Genomic DNA, 19,081 nt, shown 5'->3' with positions numbered 1-19,081 from the left:
GGAGCGGTGCGCCCGGATGCGCGCGGGGCGGGGACGAGTGCCAAGAGCAGGCGAAGGGTCCAGCCCTTGGGGACCTGGAACCTTGATCCCCTGGGTCTCGGCTCTTTGGGGGACCCTCCACCCATGGCCAGGTCTAAGCTCCCACGGCAAGGCACGGGGTATGCATCAACAGGGAGGTGGCGAGGATGCCAGGACATGGATGTGAGAGCGCAGATTTATTTCCCTTTGAAACTTTTGGTTGGTCCCGCGCTCCATCACCCTCTTACAGGTATCCGCGCTCACGCCCCACGCCCCACGCCCCCCGCCCCCCGCCTGCCGGCGCGCATCCACTTGGTCCCTGCGCCCGCGCGATCACTCGGCTTCTTGCAGGTATCCCCGCACGCGTCCCCGCGCCCCAACACCACCCCATACACCGCCTTGCACCTATCCTTGCAGACGCGCCTACTCGCACTCACCTCCCCTTTCTGGCCTTGCACCCTCATCTCTTTTAGGTCCACTTACTCGCGCCCTGACATCCTCTCTTCTTTCCCTGTCGCTTTAATCTCGCTCAGCAAAAGTACTCCCCATTTTCTCCAAGCGCTTGCCCTTAGTGCGTTTAGGCCCCATGTTTTTAAAGCCTGCACAAAGTAGGAAATTGACAGAGTGCTGTCCCTCCCCGCCCCAGCCCACCTTGTGTTTACTTTTGCCATGTGCGCTGCGAAAGGGAGGGAGTCTCACAGATCCAAGATGAGTTTCTCACCAGTGATCCTCTACCTCTCGCTCCTAAGAAATAAAGCTGTACTTTCAGATGTGTAAGTTGCTTCCCATAAGTTCCTCTATTTTGAGGACATCTCCACGCGTGTTATGAAGTAACGAAGAAACCATTCCATAAAGAGCTGAATACCGAATAACTGACGCTAATTTCCTTGATGTTCTGGGCTCTGTCCGCTCCTTTGACAGTTTCTCCTTTCTATTGCTGAGTAGTTTTACTCGTTTTCTAAGAGTTAACTTTCTTTAAGATGAAATAAAGAACAAAGGTCTTATGAATTATATCAGAGTTGTTTGGGGGATATACCCTTCGTCTTTAAGAAGTTCTCACATTGCTGACATTTAAGTTTTAAATAGGTAATTTGGGCACATCTTTTATGGGATCTGTTGTGATCACGATAACCTTAAGTCAACACTAGTTGTATTATAGAATAGCCCAGTTTTGGGTGGTGGAGGTGATGAAGGGACACTTCTGTAATTTCTTTAGAAATGAGGCCTTGAGTGGGGCAGGGTGGAGCACATCTCAAGTCTTAGCTACTCCTGTGTCTTTGAACTCAGGAATTCTGAGCTAGCCTAGGCAACATAGTAGCTCTCATCTTTAAAAAAAAAGAAAGAAAAAAGTGGCCTTCCCCTAATTTTATAAAATTGGAATATTTCCTCTTTGTGAAGTGCTAAAAAGGGGAACTGTTTCTATGTTTTACACTGTTACTGAGAAGAATGTTTAAAGTATGTTCTAATGAAACATTGTTTATTCCACTTTGAAGCAGATTCTTGATTTTTGCACAGAACAAGCAAAATTGTTTTGTTTTCCCTAAGCATTCCATGTGAACTTAAATTTCCATGTTTTCTAGCTGTTCACTAATGTGTTACTGAGGTCGACAGTATTAACAAATACACCTTTTTTTTCCCTTCAATACTGGACTAGCATTTTAGGCAAGCCCTCTTCCGTGTGCCATGTGAGCCTCTCCTCTCCATCCCTAATCCTTATTAATGCACTTTAAAACCTAAGCTGTTAGGAAGATTCCTTGTGATTTGTTTTTTCAACTCCAGGAAGTAAAGTCCTCAAAAGCCACAATGCACATTTCTATAGTGTACAGAATTACAGAGTTGTTGAAAGCTTGGTCTTTGAAGGTAGACAGACCTGAGTAAATCCGGACTGCATCTCTTACTGTGAGACCTTCAGCAGGTTAGTTAACTCTCTGTATCAATTTCTTCATCTTTTAAACACTGCAGAATGGAGGGCTGTTGTGTAAGGCTGCAGGTAAGTGTCCATGAAGTTATTTATATAGTTCTTTTATGCTCAGTAGTAAGCCATCTACTTCCAGGAGTTTTTCTTGACTGATTATAGGACCATATAAGTAATTATATGTCTTTCTATGCTTAATAATATATGGAAATGTCATATTCCATGCATTTGATATAAATATCTGCATGTTCCTTTAGTTAATCTATAATTGGGAAAAGATCTTTCAGGTCATCTCCTCAGCTCATCTTTTAGGAACTCTCTGTTGTAGCAGGTGGCTCTTGTCTATCTGGAGTCATACTTGGCTTGCAGCTGGTTTTGCAACAGGCCCTGAACATTTTCTTGCCAGCTCCTTTCTCTGCTTCCCACCCTACCCTTAACCACCATGATATTTACTAATTCAAAAGAAAATAGATTACTCTTGTTGGTTACCATGGCTTTTCATCAGCAAAAGGAAGTAAAATCCTCCAAGTGTAAAATAAGTGTCAGATTTTATTTTGTTGATTTTAAAAAGAAAAGCTTTTTTTGGTTCCTATTTTGGGAATGAAAGGATCTAGTGTGCATAATTGCTGCTTACTGGACATTAGTGCATATTTGTGTGAGTAATTCAGAACCAGCTTTTATTAATTGTATGCATTCTTGAGAATCTTTCTCTTGTAGGTATGGATAACTTATTTTTAAAAAATAATTTTCTGCTTCAACAAAAGTTAATTGTTATTAAATTCCTTATCATTTTTTCTCAAACTGGACATAGGAGCACTGTTTCCATACAGAGGAATCCTTGCTTTCTTAAGAGAGAGAAAGAGAGAGAGAAAGAGAGAGAAGACTACTAGAACAAGCTCCATGACATGCTATTCTGTGTTACAAAATTGACTTGATTGGCCTGAGCACCTGCTGTCTGACTGAGTTGCACAGTCACTATGCTTCTTAGTGTGGAGGCAGCTTCCTGTCTGCTGTTTGCTGTCCATTAAGGAACTGACAACAAGTTTGCTTTACAATGCAATTTCTTGCATTATATCAACAACAAAAACAGGCACATTCTTAAATTTCCTCACAACCTGCAGAATAGGACATTTTCTTGAAGAACCTAATTTTGTCTATAACAGAAATAACTGTGTTACATACTGCTTTGAAAGGATTACTGTAGCTTAACAAAAGCATTAAATCATAGCTTGTTGTTTCCCATCTCTGGAAATAATTCTGAAGTATAATATGATAAAGATTCCCTGCATACTTAAAGGACAATTTACCTTCAAACATCACAGCATTCATTACTGTGAAGATACTTTCTTGCTGCTTTGTTTGATGACATTGCTGTACATCATAGAAGTATATATCTATTTATTTATTTAAAGTACATATTTAAATTAGTATAGATGGAATGCTAATTTAAAGAACCTCCAATAAATGAAACATTTAGAAATACCTCTTTAGTTTATGGATATGAATTATTATCGATACTAGCTATTGTTGCCCACAACATAATAGTCATAATGAGCCTTGATAATCTCTTTTCTTAATATTATTTATACTTACTTTTTCCTGACCTAATTTGACTGTGGTAATTTCTCTTTATATAATTTTTTAAAAACTTTTTAAATGTAAGAAACAGATATAAGTGATATAATTCTAAGTTACTAAACTCAGTGTATGTAAATTAGCATATCATATATGTATGCTAACTTAGTGGGGGAAAAGTGAAATACCAGATGAAACTCAAAAGTCTAACCCTGTTAGAGTGTTGCCAAAGGCATTATAAAGAGAATAATATGATCATTAGTAGGACAAACATCATTGAAACTCCTCCAGAAGTACTGAAAATTTGCTAATATGAATCTCCCACAATTTGGGGAACATATTTTCTCCTCATATTTTGATTTCACAATCCACTAACCATTCTTTTTATGCAAATTCAAATTTGTCATTCACTTAATATCTCACTTTGAGAGAGACTAACTTTTCAACTTTAATTATGAATTTCAGTAGTGAACAAATTTTTTAACTATTAGTAATTATATCAGCACTATTTTATATTTATATAGGACTTTTTAGTTGTCAGAGCATTTATGTACACCATTATAATTTCATATTCAAAATCATATGACATGATAAAATGACATTTAATATGTAATTGCTATCATGTAAGGATGAAGAATGAGATTGCTTACTCAAGGTCATACAGCCTGTAATGAGAAGAGTACTTCTCAAATACAAGTTTTGTGGATCAAAGTTCAGCTTTTTTTTTTTTCACAAAGACAACTTTATATTTTTTTATGTTTATTTTTCTCTAAAATTTTCTCACTATTTAGTATTAGATGAGATAGGAATCGTCTCTTCAAAACTCAGAGTTTTTATTATCCTTTGCTACTAAAAAAAGTCTCTGCATCTGCATTTTTCTCAGCACTCCAAAGATAATTTTGTTTGTGAAAAACTGGTTAGGCACCAAGTATTGAAGTAATTGTTTTACATTCATTATTCTTTTAATTTAATGCTTTTTACAACTGGGTAAGGTAGGTAATATCTTGTTGAGAATTCATGGTTTAGCAATAGGGTTGAAATTAAGGAACTGGAGCAATTGTCTGAATCTAGGTTTGTCTGACTCTACAGCTTTTGTTCTTTCAGACTTCTCTGTGTTGTCTCCTAGTTTAGCAGCTATAGACATCCATGTGTGCCCCCATGATAGTTTTTCACACAATTAGAATGTCTTTTTAGCAATAGCATCAGTATTCCCTAATTTCTTTCATATCTATCTACCTATCTGCCTATCTATCTATCATCTATCATCTATCTCTAACTATACACACACACACATATATGCATATATGTAAGTTTATTTATCTTTACAAACACTCTCTCTCTCTCTCTCTCTCTCTCTCTTCTGTCTAAATCATTTGTTTTCTATCCTGTTTCTTAATTTTCCAGTTTTGTGCTAAGAAGTTGGCATGCTAGAACTCTGGAAGACTTGATACAGTGATCACATTATATAATAAAAGAATGGAATACAACAACCCTCCCTCCAAACCACTTTACCATGTCTTACTCCACTAACAAATTATATGCAAAGGTAAGTGCTAATACATGTTTTCACTATCAGTGTGGTGAAAGTGAATTGCATCTTTTTCTAAATTTTTAATGAAACTTGTATATAAGATTATTCTATGCTTTCATCATCTCAATTGTTTCTTCCTTATGCTTGCCCTTTTCTTTTCCTAACTTAGGTAAACTTGACTGTCTCTTCAAGGATCTTTTGTAGTCATTGTCCAGTTTTAGACTAGCAATAACCACCTTGCTAGGGTTACTATCCACATAGACAATTGTGTTATTAAACTTTCCCTGGTGTGCCCTTTCAATGTAGATGGCATATCTTTCTGTAACCCTGGACTACCTTGCTAATTTGCTGACCTTTATAGTGTCATCCACAGTCTGAACATTTTCATCCCTCCCTTCCCCCCTTCCTTCCTCCTTCCCTCCATCCTTGCCTTCTTTTCTCTCTCCTGTTCTCTCCCCCCTTTCTTATTTTTTCTAACATAGGGTCTCACTGTGTGGACCAGGCTTGCCTTGAACTCACAACCCTTCTGCCTCAGCCTCTTGCATCCTGGGATTACAGGTTTGAACCACCATATCCTGTCCAGCTTCTTCATCCTTTCTGACAGGCAGATTGAACATTGTACTTGTATGTCAGCAATTTGGGGAAGAGGGGGAGACATATAATCTTCCTAGGAATATCAGAAGGTATATTAAAATGTTTTTGATGGTTCCTTCTTTGACCAAAAGTCACAAAGGGATTAAGCTTCATTTTGGTCACTGACACTTTAGTAATGGCTGAAAAAAACAGAACTGGACCTTTTACAGACTTCTGACTTTTATTAATGATTTAGGGGTCATTATTAGGCCAAGCAAGGAACTCAGCAGGCGGACAGAGCGCCATCTATTGAAATTGTTAATAGGGGATAGATCTTTGGGGGACAGTGTTCTCAGAATGGTTTAGCACCAATTAACCGGGAAAGTGAAACAGAATCAGCTAAGGAGCTTTGGAAAAACCCTGCATAACTAGGTTCCCTTCCTCCAGCATCTGGAGTCTTATGGAGATTCTCAATAATAAGGCCTGGGATAGGGTTAGAGTAACAATACCTTCTGAAATATTTGCAGATGGGGGCTGGTGGAATGGCTTAAGTGGTAAGAGTGCCTGCATAGCAAGCATGAGGCCCTGAGTTCAAACCCAGTGCCACCAAGAAAAAAAAAATCTACAAAATATTTGCAGATGATATTTTGGAGTCTAACTTTAGTTTACAAATCACTGGGATAGCTTACTGTGTAAAAATGCAGTAAGAGCATTTATTGATCATACTTATTCTTAATAATTAATATTATACAATATTATTTACAAACCATCCATGAGAAAGGGCAAAATATAGTGTAACTCTCTACAGTGTGGTGGAGCCCTCATACTTTTGACATAGATCCACCAAAGCTGCCTGTGACTCTCTTTTGGTTTTTCAGGTTGAGTAAATCCTTTTGAATTCTTTTGATGGCAAAAAAAAAAAAAAAAAAAATCTTCAAGGAAGAGATAAATAATTAGCAGCTAATGAATGGCTCTTATCCACTGAAGCAGTGGATAAAAAGGAGTTTTGGAAGTTGCTGGAGTCCAATTTATGAAGACTATTTGGGAGCTTTTGTTCTCATGTGAAAATTCTACTGACTGAATTTTGTCAAAATTTCCTAAAAATTTTAAACCATTCCTGCAATCCTGGCAATTACATAAATTGAGTGTAAATTTTTCTAAAATAATGGTCACGTAATAGTGCATGAGTATATTATATGCCTTCCATCATCTTACCTTCTGGAAAGAACCCTGTGAGCTAAATTATTTCCTTCCCTACAGGTAGAAAAGAAAGAAAAAATTAAAAGGAGGTAAGGTAGCTATTGTTTGATATCCAATTTTCTTCAAATCGTCTAAAGTGTGTTTTTTATTTTCTGGAGGTGTGTGTATAAACGTAATGAAATCTTACGCAATGCCAATTCAGAGTCCATGAAAGCATGAGAGGCCAAGTAGCACACTACCAACCTTTGTTTAATTTGTTTTCTCCTTTTATACTGCACAGTACAATATTATTACTATTTGGCAGAAACCCTCCTTGATCTGTCAGTAATTAGGCATGCTCCTAAATTAAACACCAGTTGATTGCCAGGCAATTGTCTTTCATTTCACAATGTCAAAAGACTAAATTATACCCAAGCAGTGACCACAAACCAGAGGTTCTCAAGAGAAAGGCTAGGGTCAAAGGTGAAAAAAAAACACATGTACACATTAAATTAGAACATTAAAAACCAATCCCAAAGAAGCATTTTATTGAAGGTCCCTAACTTTCTTTCTGTGAAGTCTTCTGGGCTCCAAGTCTTAGACTGAGTAGGGAGATGCCAGGAAGTAAGGACTTGAGAAGAGCGAGTTTAGCATGAGTTGGTTTCAGGTGCACACAGGTTCTAGGGGTGATGATGATATATTTTAATGAAGGACCCTTTAAAATATTAATCTTCACTGTAAGATTTTCTGTAGATTAAAGAACTAGAAGATTTTCTGTAGGTTAAAATCCAGAATGAATAAAGACAATTTTGATGGGTAAGAATGGCTGTTAAATTTAAAGGAAGTGTGAACTCAAAAACAGATACTAAAAAAATTAAAGGGCTGGGGGTATAGAATAGTGGCCTACTGAGACCTTGGTTTCCCTTCCCAGCACCAACACACACACACAAATTTAGAAAAAGAAACTAATAAAAGTATGCTTATTGGAAATGTGAAAGTTTGCTATAAGTGACAGTGCTCAGGATTGTGGTCTAGACTCCACATCTAACAACCTAACCAAAAACTTTCCTTTTTTTTAAAATGTACTGGACAAGTGCTCTACCACTGAGCTACACTCTTATCCCTACAGCAATCTTTAAGATAAATAAACTAGTATAACCGTTATCTTACCGAATTTTGCTTTGTTCCGTAACGGAACATATATTTAAAACATGCAGGGATATGCCAGAAAGATTAAGTAACTTGTTTAGGATTGCCCAGCAGATATTAAGTGTTTTCAGAGTCAAATCTTCTTTAGTATTCTTTCTATAAACTGAATGGAAACAAATAAGCCAACTTTAATTCCTTTCTGACTGTGGAAATGAAGCTCTCATCAGCTTGTGACATTGTATCTTGTGCTGATACTCCTTGCCTATAATCACACAGAGGAGAATGCTGCAGTACTGAAAATGTTTAGGAAAAGTATGCTTAGTGTAGTCATGGCAGTAGTACTACAAGTACTACCACTAGTAGCATTTTCTGAAGATCAAACCCAGAGCCTCCTGCATGTTAAACAAGCTGTCAACCACTGAATTAAATATACCTCAGCCCTTAATGTATTCTTTCTCTCTAAAGTGGTTCATCCACCATAGTAGAAATTCTGTTCACCCTAAATATGAGGTGAAAGTCAGTCTATTCGCTGAAAGCATTTCTAATAAGAAGAGTAAGTTACTCAAAGGCATGAAAGATAAAGTTTTGGAATTCTTTCTTGCTCTCTCTCTCAGTTCACAGAGAAAGGTATTTTGGTGAAGGAGAGGGTAGAAAGACAGAAAGTCGGACAGACAGACACACTTACACATGAGAGCGAGAGAGAGGGAGAGAGAGAGATAGAGACAGAGACACAGAGAGAGAGACAGAGAGAGAGAGAGAGAACTATGCATGTGTACATTTGATGAAACCAAATTATTGAACAAGAAGGCAGACTTTTGGGCTGGCAGAATGGCTCAAGTGGTAGAGTGGCTGCCTAGAAAGTGTGAGGCTGAGTTTAAGCCCCAGTACAACCAAATATATATATATATATAAATATATATATTATATATATATATATATATATTTAGTTAGGACTAGAGTTGTAACCCCAGTGGTATAGCATCTGTTTGTAAGAAGGCAGACTCACATTTTTAAAAAAAGAAAACAATTTTTAAAAAATAGTACTTGAAATTATTGAAATAATACCCTTTATTGACTAAGGTTGGGGAGATTCAGTAATTTCAAATTCACATTTTTTTTAATGAAATCAAAACTCAGAATGAAACTTCATGTATACAATCTGGAATAAGTGAAATGTTTTGCTCTAAATTTTTTTTATGAAAAAACTTATTTCATACAATTCTGGTAAATAATGCTCTCTAACCAGGCTACATATCAAGAAATAACATTTTCTTACATACTCTATATTCTTAGGAAAAAAAGCAAATGTAGAATGAATTTATTATAGAATAGCAATAGCAGCCAGGTTCCAGTGGCTCATGGCTCATGCCTATAATTCTGCCTACTTGGAAGGATGAGTTTGGGAGGATCATGGTTTGAGGCCATTCCAGGCAAATGGTTTGTGAGACCCCATTTTCAAAACAACCAAAGGCAAAATGGACTGGAGATTTGGCTCAAGCAGTAGAGCACCTGCTTTGCAAGTGTGAAGTCCTGAGTTAAAACCCTAGTCACATACACACACACACACACACACACAATTATTTTACTTGGTAGCACAAATTTTTACCTTGGATATTTAGACCTTCGTGGATGATATCTCATGTGAAAAGTGAGGAGTTTGGTAATCATTTGTAAGATTCTAAAGCATAGCTTTGGGGTGGGAGATGTACTTAGCATTCATGAGGTCCTGAATTCAATCCTTATTGCAACTACCAAAGAATAACAACATAGCTTTGACAAGGAAAATGATTACAAGTCCCACTTTTTAGTTGGGACCTTTTGAAATATTTTGCTCCTGAAAAGTATATGCCATGGATTGGAAGGAGGAGGAGGGAGCTTAATGAAAACTAACCTAATCAAAGCCCTGCAGAAATATTTTTTTAAAAAATTAGAAATGAAATACAGTTAGTACCATTTTCCACTGCATAAGTGGTTGTTCAATTCTGAATTTTTCATTTATCATAGTTTATGGTGATGCACTGAGAAACTGATGTGTCATGGTTGTTTCAATCTCCCCATTTGTGAGAGGCTGTGTAATCAGTGCATGACTAGAAGCAGAGTGAACTACATCCTCATGAGGGGGTCTGCAGAAAGTCTCACAGCACAGAAGAATCTGGAATGGATGGAAATACCATTATATAACATCTCTCACAAGGGTGTTATAAGAATGACATGTCTGTTCTTCCTTTTTGTTTCACATTAGAGGTGGCATTTCCCGTGCTCTGTTTTCTCAGCCTTATTTTATACTTAAAATTAAATTTATGTGGTAATAGCTCACATAGTACTCTCACATTAATATACTTCTTCCTCATTCATTCTCTCATTTAGGGATATAATAGTGAATAAGCTGTGTCCTTCTGCCTTCACAGATCATATAAGTAAGTGGAAAACAGACACGTAAATGGGTAATTACAAGACATAAGTTGTGTGAAGAAAAGTGTGCTGCATGCAAAAGGAATGGTGGTTAACACATACTTGCAGTCTCAGAGAAAACTGTGCATGGAAATGATGTCTAAACTGAGACCTAATGGATTTAAAAGAATTATTCAGGTCAAATAGGAAGTCAGAGAAGAATGCTTGCTGGAGGGAAAAGACAATATGTATAACAGGCATATGAGAACAGGACATATTTGCAGAAATAAAATTTCAAAGTACATTTGCATAGAAAGTCAGAGAGAGAGAGAGAGAGGGAGAGAGAGAGAGAGAGAGAGAGAGAGAGAGAGAGAGAGAGAGAGAGAGAGAGAGAGATCACACTACCAGGATGCAGAAGTTCACAGGGGTCAGGTTATGAGGTTTAATGTAATCATGGTAAGGAACTTGAGTACAAGCCATAAAAATGGCTGATGTGTACTGGACAATAGAAGAGACAAAAATGATCAGATTTGGACTTTGGAAATATCTCTGTAGTTGCAGTGGGGAGAATGGATTGAGAAAACATAATAGCAGGAGCTACAGTACCCATGAGGAAATAGTGACAATCACCTGGGTAAAAATTAGAGTGGTCTGGAGATGTAGAAAAAATGGAGCAGAGCAACAAGCCAGGTGCAAAGTGAGGCAGGGACAGAGTTTAGGATACTGCCAATATTTCTAACCTGGCCACTGGAATTGGTGACTTCACTAGAGATAACAAGAAATAATAAGGAAAGAAAAGTTGGGAGTCAGAGTTTTGAGGAGTGTGGGAGGAAAAACTCAGTGATGAACAGATTAAATTTGAGGTAACTGAGAGACATCCACTTGGACATGTCCACTGGTAGTTTCTGAGCAAAAACTCAGAAAAAAGATTTAGACCAGAGTTTACATTTGTGAGTCATCAGGATAAAGAAGACATGTAAGGAAGGTAGCCTCATGCACCAAGTGAAGGGAAAATGAAACTCAGGAGAGAAGCAGAGAGGTTTAAGGGAAAGAAGAACATCCCCAAAAAGGAAGCCAGCAGTGTGGGGTGTTGGGATGTTGTGGGAGCCAGGAAAAGGAAAAGCTGCATGATGGCATACATAACCTGGTTAGCAGACCCACTTACTGCCGATCTGTCACCAGAAACAGCAACGAGAAGCATCTTTGGATATACAGTCGGCATTCATTGCCAAATTTGACAAAGTGAGTTTCAATTAGAAGAGCAGTGGTTACAGAAGCCAGATTGCCTGAGTTTGTGGCCAAACAGGAAGTGAGGATATGAAGATAGTGGATGGAGATAACTATTTTAAGAAGGCTTGCTAAAGAGAGGAGGAGGAAGATAGCAGATTATTTAAAGGGGTATGGGATTGAGGAAGGGATTTTTTTTAAAGATAAGTAAAACTTGAGCAACTTTTAATGCTGATGGGAGAGAGCAGATTGAGGTGGGTGATTTAAGGGAAGAAAAAAATACTATTGAATAAAGTTCCAGAAATGTGGAGTGTCTGGGCTGGAGATGTGCCTCAAAGGTAGGTAGAGTGTTTGTCTGGCATACTCCAGGCCCTGGGTTTGATCCCCAGCACTGAAAAACAAAATCAACAAAACTTCTGATAAGCTGGAGTAGAGGGTAAAGAAGTAGGGTTCCTTTGCTTAGTGTAAAGTTTTTCTTGCTCTTTTATGGTTCAGATAATGGTGTGGATTCAATTCCGAGAACAGAGGGAATTTTTACCATATAATTCTCTGGTATTAGTGTGTACTGTACAGCACACAGTTACTGACAGAGGCTAACAGAGTTCTTTTCCCTGTGTTTGCCCCCTCCTATCTGCCCATCTTAAAGTGGCAAAAGTTTCCAACAAGGTGATATGCAGTAATGGCTGTGGTTTATATTGGGCTTTTTACTATAGTGCTCTAAGAATAATTATAAAAATACTGCTTGTCTAGTTTGTGCTAGGCACAAAGTTCAAATTCCTTTTACATTCTCATAAGAATCTTGCAAGGTAGACATTTTAATTTTCACGGAACAGATAAGTAAAGACTCAGAGAGAATAAAGAAATTCCCATAATCAAAGAACTATTAAGTAAATGGATGAAGTACCACTGTGTGTAGGCTTATGTATGACAGAAAATGAACACTTTGCATTGAGTAGCATGATCTATCCTTCAGGAATATCTAATTGAAAATTAATTTTGCTCCAAATCTCCCTAATAGTGCTGCTTGTTATACATCAAAAATGTCTTCTCGATTAGACAATAATGAACAACCAATTTAAGGAGAGATTGGTACTGGTGTACAAGAGAATTGAAGGAAAACTAGATCTAGAAACAAAGAGAGCAATTAAATCATCATCTCCAACATGATATAGTCATTCAGTGCACCCATTTCTAAAGCACTTCATTCATTTATTCAACAAAAAATTTTAATTTCTACAGATTTTTTTTGATGGTACTGGTGTTTATACTCAGGGTTTTGTGCTTGCTAGGCTGGTAATCTACCACTTGAGCCATGCCCCAGCCATCTACAGATATTTTTGAACAAAAACTAAATATTCAATTAAAACTCAATGATTTATGATAAGAGCTAAAAAGAAGTTTAGAGGTGTCAGGGAATGTGGAAGGAAGGATACAACTCAGTTTATGAACTGCTTGAAAGTGATAATTGATGAGACCTTTGAAAAATAAGTAGACATAGGTCAATCAAACAGGATGTGACAAAAGGAGCCTTTTTCATGTTATATAAAATTGCATATAGGAATGTCCAAAACCAAAAAAGGGACATGACATAATGCCAATATGGCTGAAGTCCCAAAGATTAGTAAACTGAAATTAAATGAGGCTTGTAAGATAGACAAGGGCCAGATTACATAGGGTCTTGTAAGACACAATATGTATTCGATTCCCTCTTTTGCCAACAAAGAACATTAAGATTTATCCTTGGAAATCCAATATTCTAACTACAAGGCTCAGGTGGAGTTAGCTCTACCTTCAGCTTGAAGGCTGGGCATAATTAACCCAGCATTGGCCAATCAGAGACTAACATCCTCCACTCCTGACAGGAATTATTGAGAGATGATGGGGATGATGTAACTAATGTACAACATAAGCCTAATCAGAATTGTCACTATGAATCCCCCATGTAATGAATATATCCTAATAAAAATATTTATAAAAATAAATTTTATACCTAAAAAAATTCAACTTAATAAAATAAAATAAATAAATGATCAGAAATGTGGGGGGAAAAGAGGGAAACCTACAACCCAAGCCAGGTTGAAAAAAACAATAAGGTTAATTCTGGGCATTTCTGTTACATTGTTAAGGAAAAGTATTGTCTTTCTTGGGGTTGCTTAGGCACGGAATTTCTACCTAAAGTTTTGGCAACTAGATAGGAAAAAGTTCAATTCTCGTAAGGGAAATGTCTTTTTTGAAGTTATAGCCAACACAGAGGAAATGGAGCAGAAGGAAGTCCAATTGACATCACCAAGTAGATCTACTCCATAACTTCAGTTTTGTGAATGAGCAGATCCCTCTTGCCAAGCAAGTCTGTTTGACATTTATTTAAGTCATTTCACTCTGAAAAATTCCTTCTTTATGTCTTTAAATTATAAAAATCTGAAGTATGTTAAGTAATTAATCCTAAAATGAGGAATTGGCTGAACCCAAGTAGGAAAGAGGCAATGAAGACCTCTCTTTCTTTACATGAGAAATTGACATATCAGCTCATTAAACTGCTAAATATGGTATCTTGAGACCCAGACCATCTGCCTCCTGAGGCTGGAGATTACAGGATGTGTTTGAAAAAAGATCAGGAATGTATTGGCTCATACTTGTGAAGTTTTGTGAGACCCGATATGAAAGGAACAGCTGCATTTAAAGTTGACTTGTTGGTCAAGGATAGAAACACTGAGTAGCCTTAAGCCCTTGTCCTGATTGGCAACCAGCCAAAAATCAGAAACAATTTTAATTTTGGGAGCTTGAAAGTTCAAGTGCACTGTTACCATTTAAATCTAGTTCTATAAAAGGTGGGCAAGGTAGAATAAAATCAGAAGTTAAAATAGAAACTACTTAACTGGATAGACAGAACATCAAATTCAGTTGTTAGAAGACAGAAACAGCAAGTTAAGAATCTAGACTCAAGGATTAGGACTCCACACTAATGCTCTTGTTGCTAACTCAACAAATAGACTGTAGAGCTTACTAAACTTTTAGGAACTTGAATTTTCAGAGAAACCCAAACACCAATAAACTGAGTGCTATGATTGCTCAACTCCCACAGCAATACTGAGTCAGCATCCTAAATCTGTACCAACAGAAACATTATCATCCATAGAGTTTGAGAACTAGGAAATAAACACTCCCCAGTTCCTTTCTCGGTTGTAGCCATAAAGAATTAGCAATAAGGGAAACCATCCCATAAAAGAGATCCAAGAGCACAAACAAGGACTGATCATGACATTCACTCCAAAGCCAGGACAAGAGGTCATTGCTCCTCTTGTTCAGCAAAACAGTGTATATACTGAAGAATGATGGCCCTCTAATGCCACCTCCCATTTCCCCTTTTTCACGTATTAATTTTGATGGTGATTATTTTGTTTTTTATTTTTTCATAAATACTATGTTTATTGGAGTTGGCTAAATGTATCATCTTACAATATGTTTCTGAACCATGAGGAATGTACTTTAAGAAGAATCTGGGAAGCTGGATGCCAGTGGCTCATGCCTGTAATCCTAGCTATTCAGGAGGCAGAGATCAGGAGAATTGAGGTTTGAAGCCAGTCTGGTCAAATAGTTCTGAGAGACCCTATCTTGAAACACCCTTCACGAAAATAGGGCTGGTGAAGTGGCTTAAGGTGTAGGCCCCGAGTTCAAGCCCCAGTACTGCAAAAACAGATAAATAGTCTGGGAACCAAGTGTGGTGTCAAAGGCCTGTAATGTCAGGTACTTGGGAGGATGAAGCAAGAGCATCACTTGAATCCAAGGGTTCCATGCCAGCATAGGCCACATTGTAAGACCCTATCTCAAACCAAAACAAGCAACACAAACAAACAAACAAACCCCCCAAAACAACCAATCAAGCAAACAAAATAAAACAAAATCCAACAAAACAAGAGTCTGGACCCAGGTTTTTGGATTTTTTTTTTTTTTGGTACTAGGGTTTGAACTCAGGGACTCACATTTGGTAGGCAGGCACTCTACCACTTGAGCCACTCTGCCAGCCTAGCTTGGTCTTTTTTTTTAAATGTTTAGTTTTAGAAAAAGATATGTGATGCTGTGAGGCTAAGAGGCAAGGGTAATAAAGTTGTTTGACTTTCTGTGTTTTGGCCTATCCAGACTGTTTCTCCTAACTTCACTTCCTCACTTTTCCAGAGGAACTATTTCTCACCCACTTTTATTATCTGTAACTGTGGATCTGACTGCACTTTCTACCTTCACAAGCTCAACTTTGACAGGCACTGGTGGGTCACTCCTGTAATCCTATCTACTCAGGAGGCAGAGATCAAGAGGATCGTGGTTCAAAGCCAACCTGGGGAAATAGTTCCCTAGACCCTATCTTGAAAAAACCCATCACACAAAAAAGGGTTACACTCAAGGTGTAGGCCCTGAGTTAAAGCCCCAGTACAACCCCCTCCCCCCAAAAAAAAGCTCAACATTGATGGAGACCTTGCCAGTCAGAACTTTGAATTCCTTTGACCTTAGTGATGGATTCTGACCATCGGAAACACATCCCATATCCAGGCCAGTTAAATCAAAGGCAGTGAGACTCAGATATGGGGCTGGGGAGGAGGCATATTCTTTCCATTGAGATGTTGCTGAAGTGAAATGTAAGCCATGCGTTTCTAGCATCTATCACGAATGAAGAACCTGATAGAGCTAAAATAGAGCAAATGGGAATTGAGAGATCTACAGAATGAGACAGAGACATGCATTTTCTTTATGTTAGTCAACACCTTCTCCTCTGCCTCCACACACACCTTGCTACTTTTTCAGGCAGTCTAGTTTATGTTGGGTTTAGGTCCTTTTCAACTGAAAGAGTCAAAGCCAGGAGAAATGGCAAGTCATAATTTACTCAGGAGAGAAATGTGATCAGATTTGAGTTTTTTGAAGACTAACTGATCATTTCATTGTCAAAAAGTCATAGGGGAGAGCTGGTGGAGTGGCTCGAGCAGTAGGAGCACCTGCCTAGCAAGTGTGAATCCCTGAGTGCTGTGCCCCCACCACCAAAAAGTCATAGAGGTGAATAAGCAGTCAGCTAATGGAGTTATACCAATATTTGCACCCCAAGGTTTGTAAAAGGGACCAAATGTAACTCTGCTTAGGGCTACTCTTTGGGGATAAGATAAATGCATGCTGTATACAGGTCTTTTAAATTTTTCTTTTTTAGAGTATACTTTTTTGGGGGAGGGTTGAGGGGCGGGGGTTGAGACAGGGTCTCACTATGTAGCCTAGGCTGATCTCAGATTCACTCTTAGTTACTGGGATTGCAGGTGTACATCATCAAACCAAGCCCAGTATATCTACTTTTTTTTTTCAGTTCTGGGATTTGAACTCAGGGCCTACACCTTAAGCCACTCTGCCAGCCCTTTTTGTGATGGGTGTTTTCAAGATAGGCTCTCTCAAACTATTTGTACAGGCTGGCTTTGAAGCATGGTCCTCCTGATCTCTGCCTCCTGTGCAGCTAGGATTACAGATATGAGCCACTTGGCGCCCAGCTGATATGGTGTATTGAATCCATGGTCTCGGCAAATACTCTGCCACTGAGCTACATTCCCAGCCCATCATCCTGTATTTTCTATAAATTAACAGTTAAAAAGCAAATTCCTCTTTTCATTTTAGCAAATGAGTGTAAGTAAAATATCTAACTTTTTTTGGTGGTACTGGTGTTTGAACTTAGGGCTTTGCACTTGTAAAGCAGGCATTCTACTGCTTGAGCCTCACCTCTAGCCCCAGGTGCCCCACTCCCCCAGATAATTCTGACATACATAGACTGAGGAGCATAATGTGCAGTTCACTGGTGTGTTTATGTAAAAGAGGGGGAAAAGGGAAAAATAGGGAGATGTAAAAGAATAACAAGGGCTGTTTCAAAATTCACAAATTTGACAATATGAATTTGATTAGGCAGTTCATAAATAATGAGTTTCTCATAATAGCTACTATTTAGAAAATTAGTTTGAATTTAGTTCTAAGACAACTAAACTTGACAATATTCTGTGACTTGTTTTTTTACTGTTTTAAAATGAGTTTGAATTCAGTTCTTAATAAGACATAGAACTCAAAAATATTTAATTCTGTGTATTTTAAAGATAAGCTTATAGTATGCCAGCATTTTTGTTTTGTGGTACTGGGGCTTGAATTTAGGGCCCTCACTTTGAGCTACTTTACCAGCCCTATTTTTTGTGAAGGGTATTTTGAGATAGGGTCTTGTGAACATTTGCCGGGGCTGGCTTCGAACTGTGATTCTCCTGATCTCTGCCTCCTGAGTAGCTAGGATTATAGGCATGAGCCACTGGTGCCTGGCTACCAGCATTTTAATAATGATTGAATTAGCAGAAGTAATTGTGAATCCAAAATCTATATCAAAAAAAGATATACAGCAAGGGATAGAGATTTCACTGAGAGAAATATTCAAGTGTGCATTTCTGAAATAGAAATTCTATACTTTAAGCAAATATAAGTTTAAAATAGAATAAGAAGCTTAGATTTTATTTCTTGAGTGCTCCTGTAATTTTGTGGAGGAGCAAGTGAAAAGGAAATGTAAGAAAAAATGGAAAGACACACTAAGTATGGCCTCCTCATTCCAAAACCTTAAATTAGAAAAAAAAGATTTAAGAAAAAATTATTTGACAATTCCTCCATAGAAGATAATAGCCAATGTGAAAAACAAAAACATCAAAATCCTACACTTACAAACTTCTCTTCATTTTGTTGAATTATATTTTTTACTTCTATTAATATATTTGTGAAGAAAGAGGGCCTGTCTTTTTTTTTTTCCACTGAGAGTTTATTCCACTTCTTCAGAATGCAAGAAAAATACTAAGAGGGAAATTATGACCTAAAGCAAAGTTTCCTCCAAGGTAACTATATTCATTTTAGGGCAGGAAGCATCTGACAAAATGAGTCCTGAGCTGCAATAAAGAGGCCTGTGTGTCTTCCAGACAAGTGCCTCTAAATGTCTCTCACTCAGAGGTACCAAATCACATTGATGCAACTTAAAAATAAAGAGATGCGGTGGACACCGGTGGCTCACACCTGTAATTCTAGGTACTTGGAAGGAAGAAATGGGGAGGATCATGGTTCAAGGCCAGCCCAGGCAAATAGTTCCCGAGACTCCATGTCCAAAATAACCAGAGCAAAATGGACTGGAGGCATGAATCAAGCAACAGAGCACCACTTTGCAAGCATGAAGCCTTGAGTTCAAATCCCACTCCTGCCAAAAATAAAAAATAAATAAAGGTAAATCCTCTACTGTAAACTATCTTCATAGCACAGAAAAGAATTCACTTTACCCTGTGATACTATGATGGAGCACAGGAGCTTTGGGATATCTGAACACAAGATTCCTGGAGTGTGGTGTGTTAGGGAACGCATGGAGGCTCATGCCCTTCTCCCACACCACAGCCTATGCATCTCTTCGTCTGATTCTTTGTTTCTTTTCTCATTTTTATTAGCATGTATTAATTCTACAAAGGGGCTTCACTGTGATGTTTCCATACATGCAT

At 37.9% G+C, this 19,081-nt stretch overlaps 1 protein-coding gene across 1 annotated transcript in view; it reads right to left on the bottom strand.

Annotated features, from left to right (window-relative positions):
• The window catches only part of Tet2 (tet methylcytosine dioxygenase 2), a 135,669-nt gene that overhangs the window by 113,472 nt on the left and 3,116 nt on the right, over positions 1-19,081 (bottom strand). The window lies entirely within an intron of this gene.

This window comes from Castor canadensis, chromosome 9 (assembly GCF_047511655.1).
Source record: "Castor canadensis chromosome 9, mCasCan1.hap1v2, whole genome shotgun sequence".
Taxonomy (NCBI): Eukaryota; Metazoa; Chordata; class Mammalia; order Rodentia; family Castoridae; genus Castor; species Castor canadensis.
The sequence above is the reverse complement of the archived record's forward strand: the minus strand, read 5'-3'. Positions and strand labels throughout refer to the sequence as shown.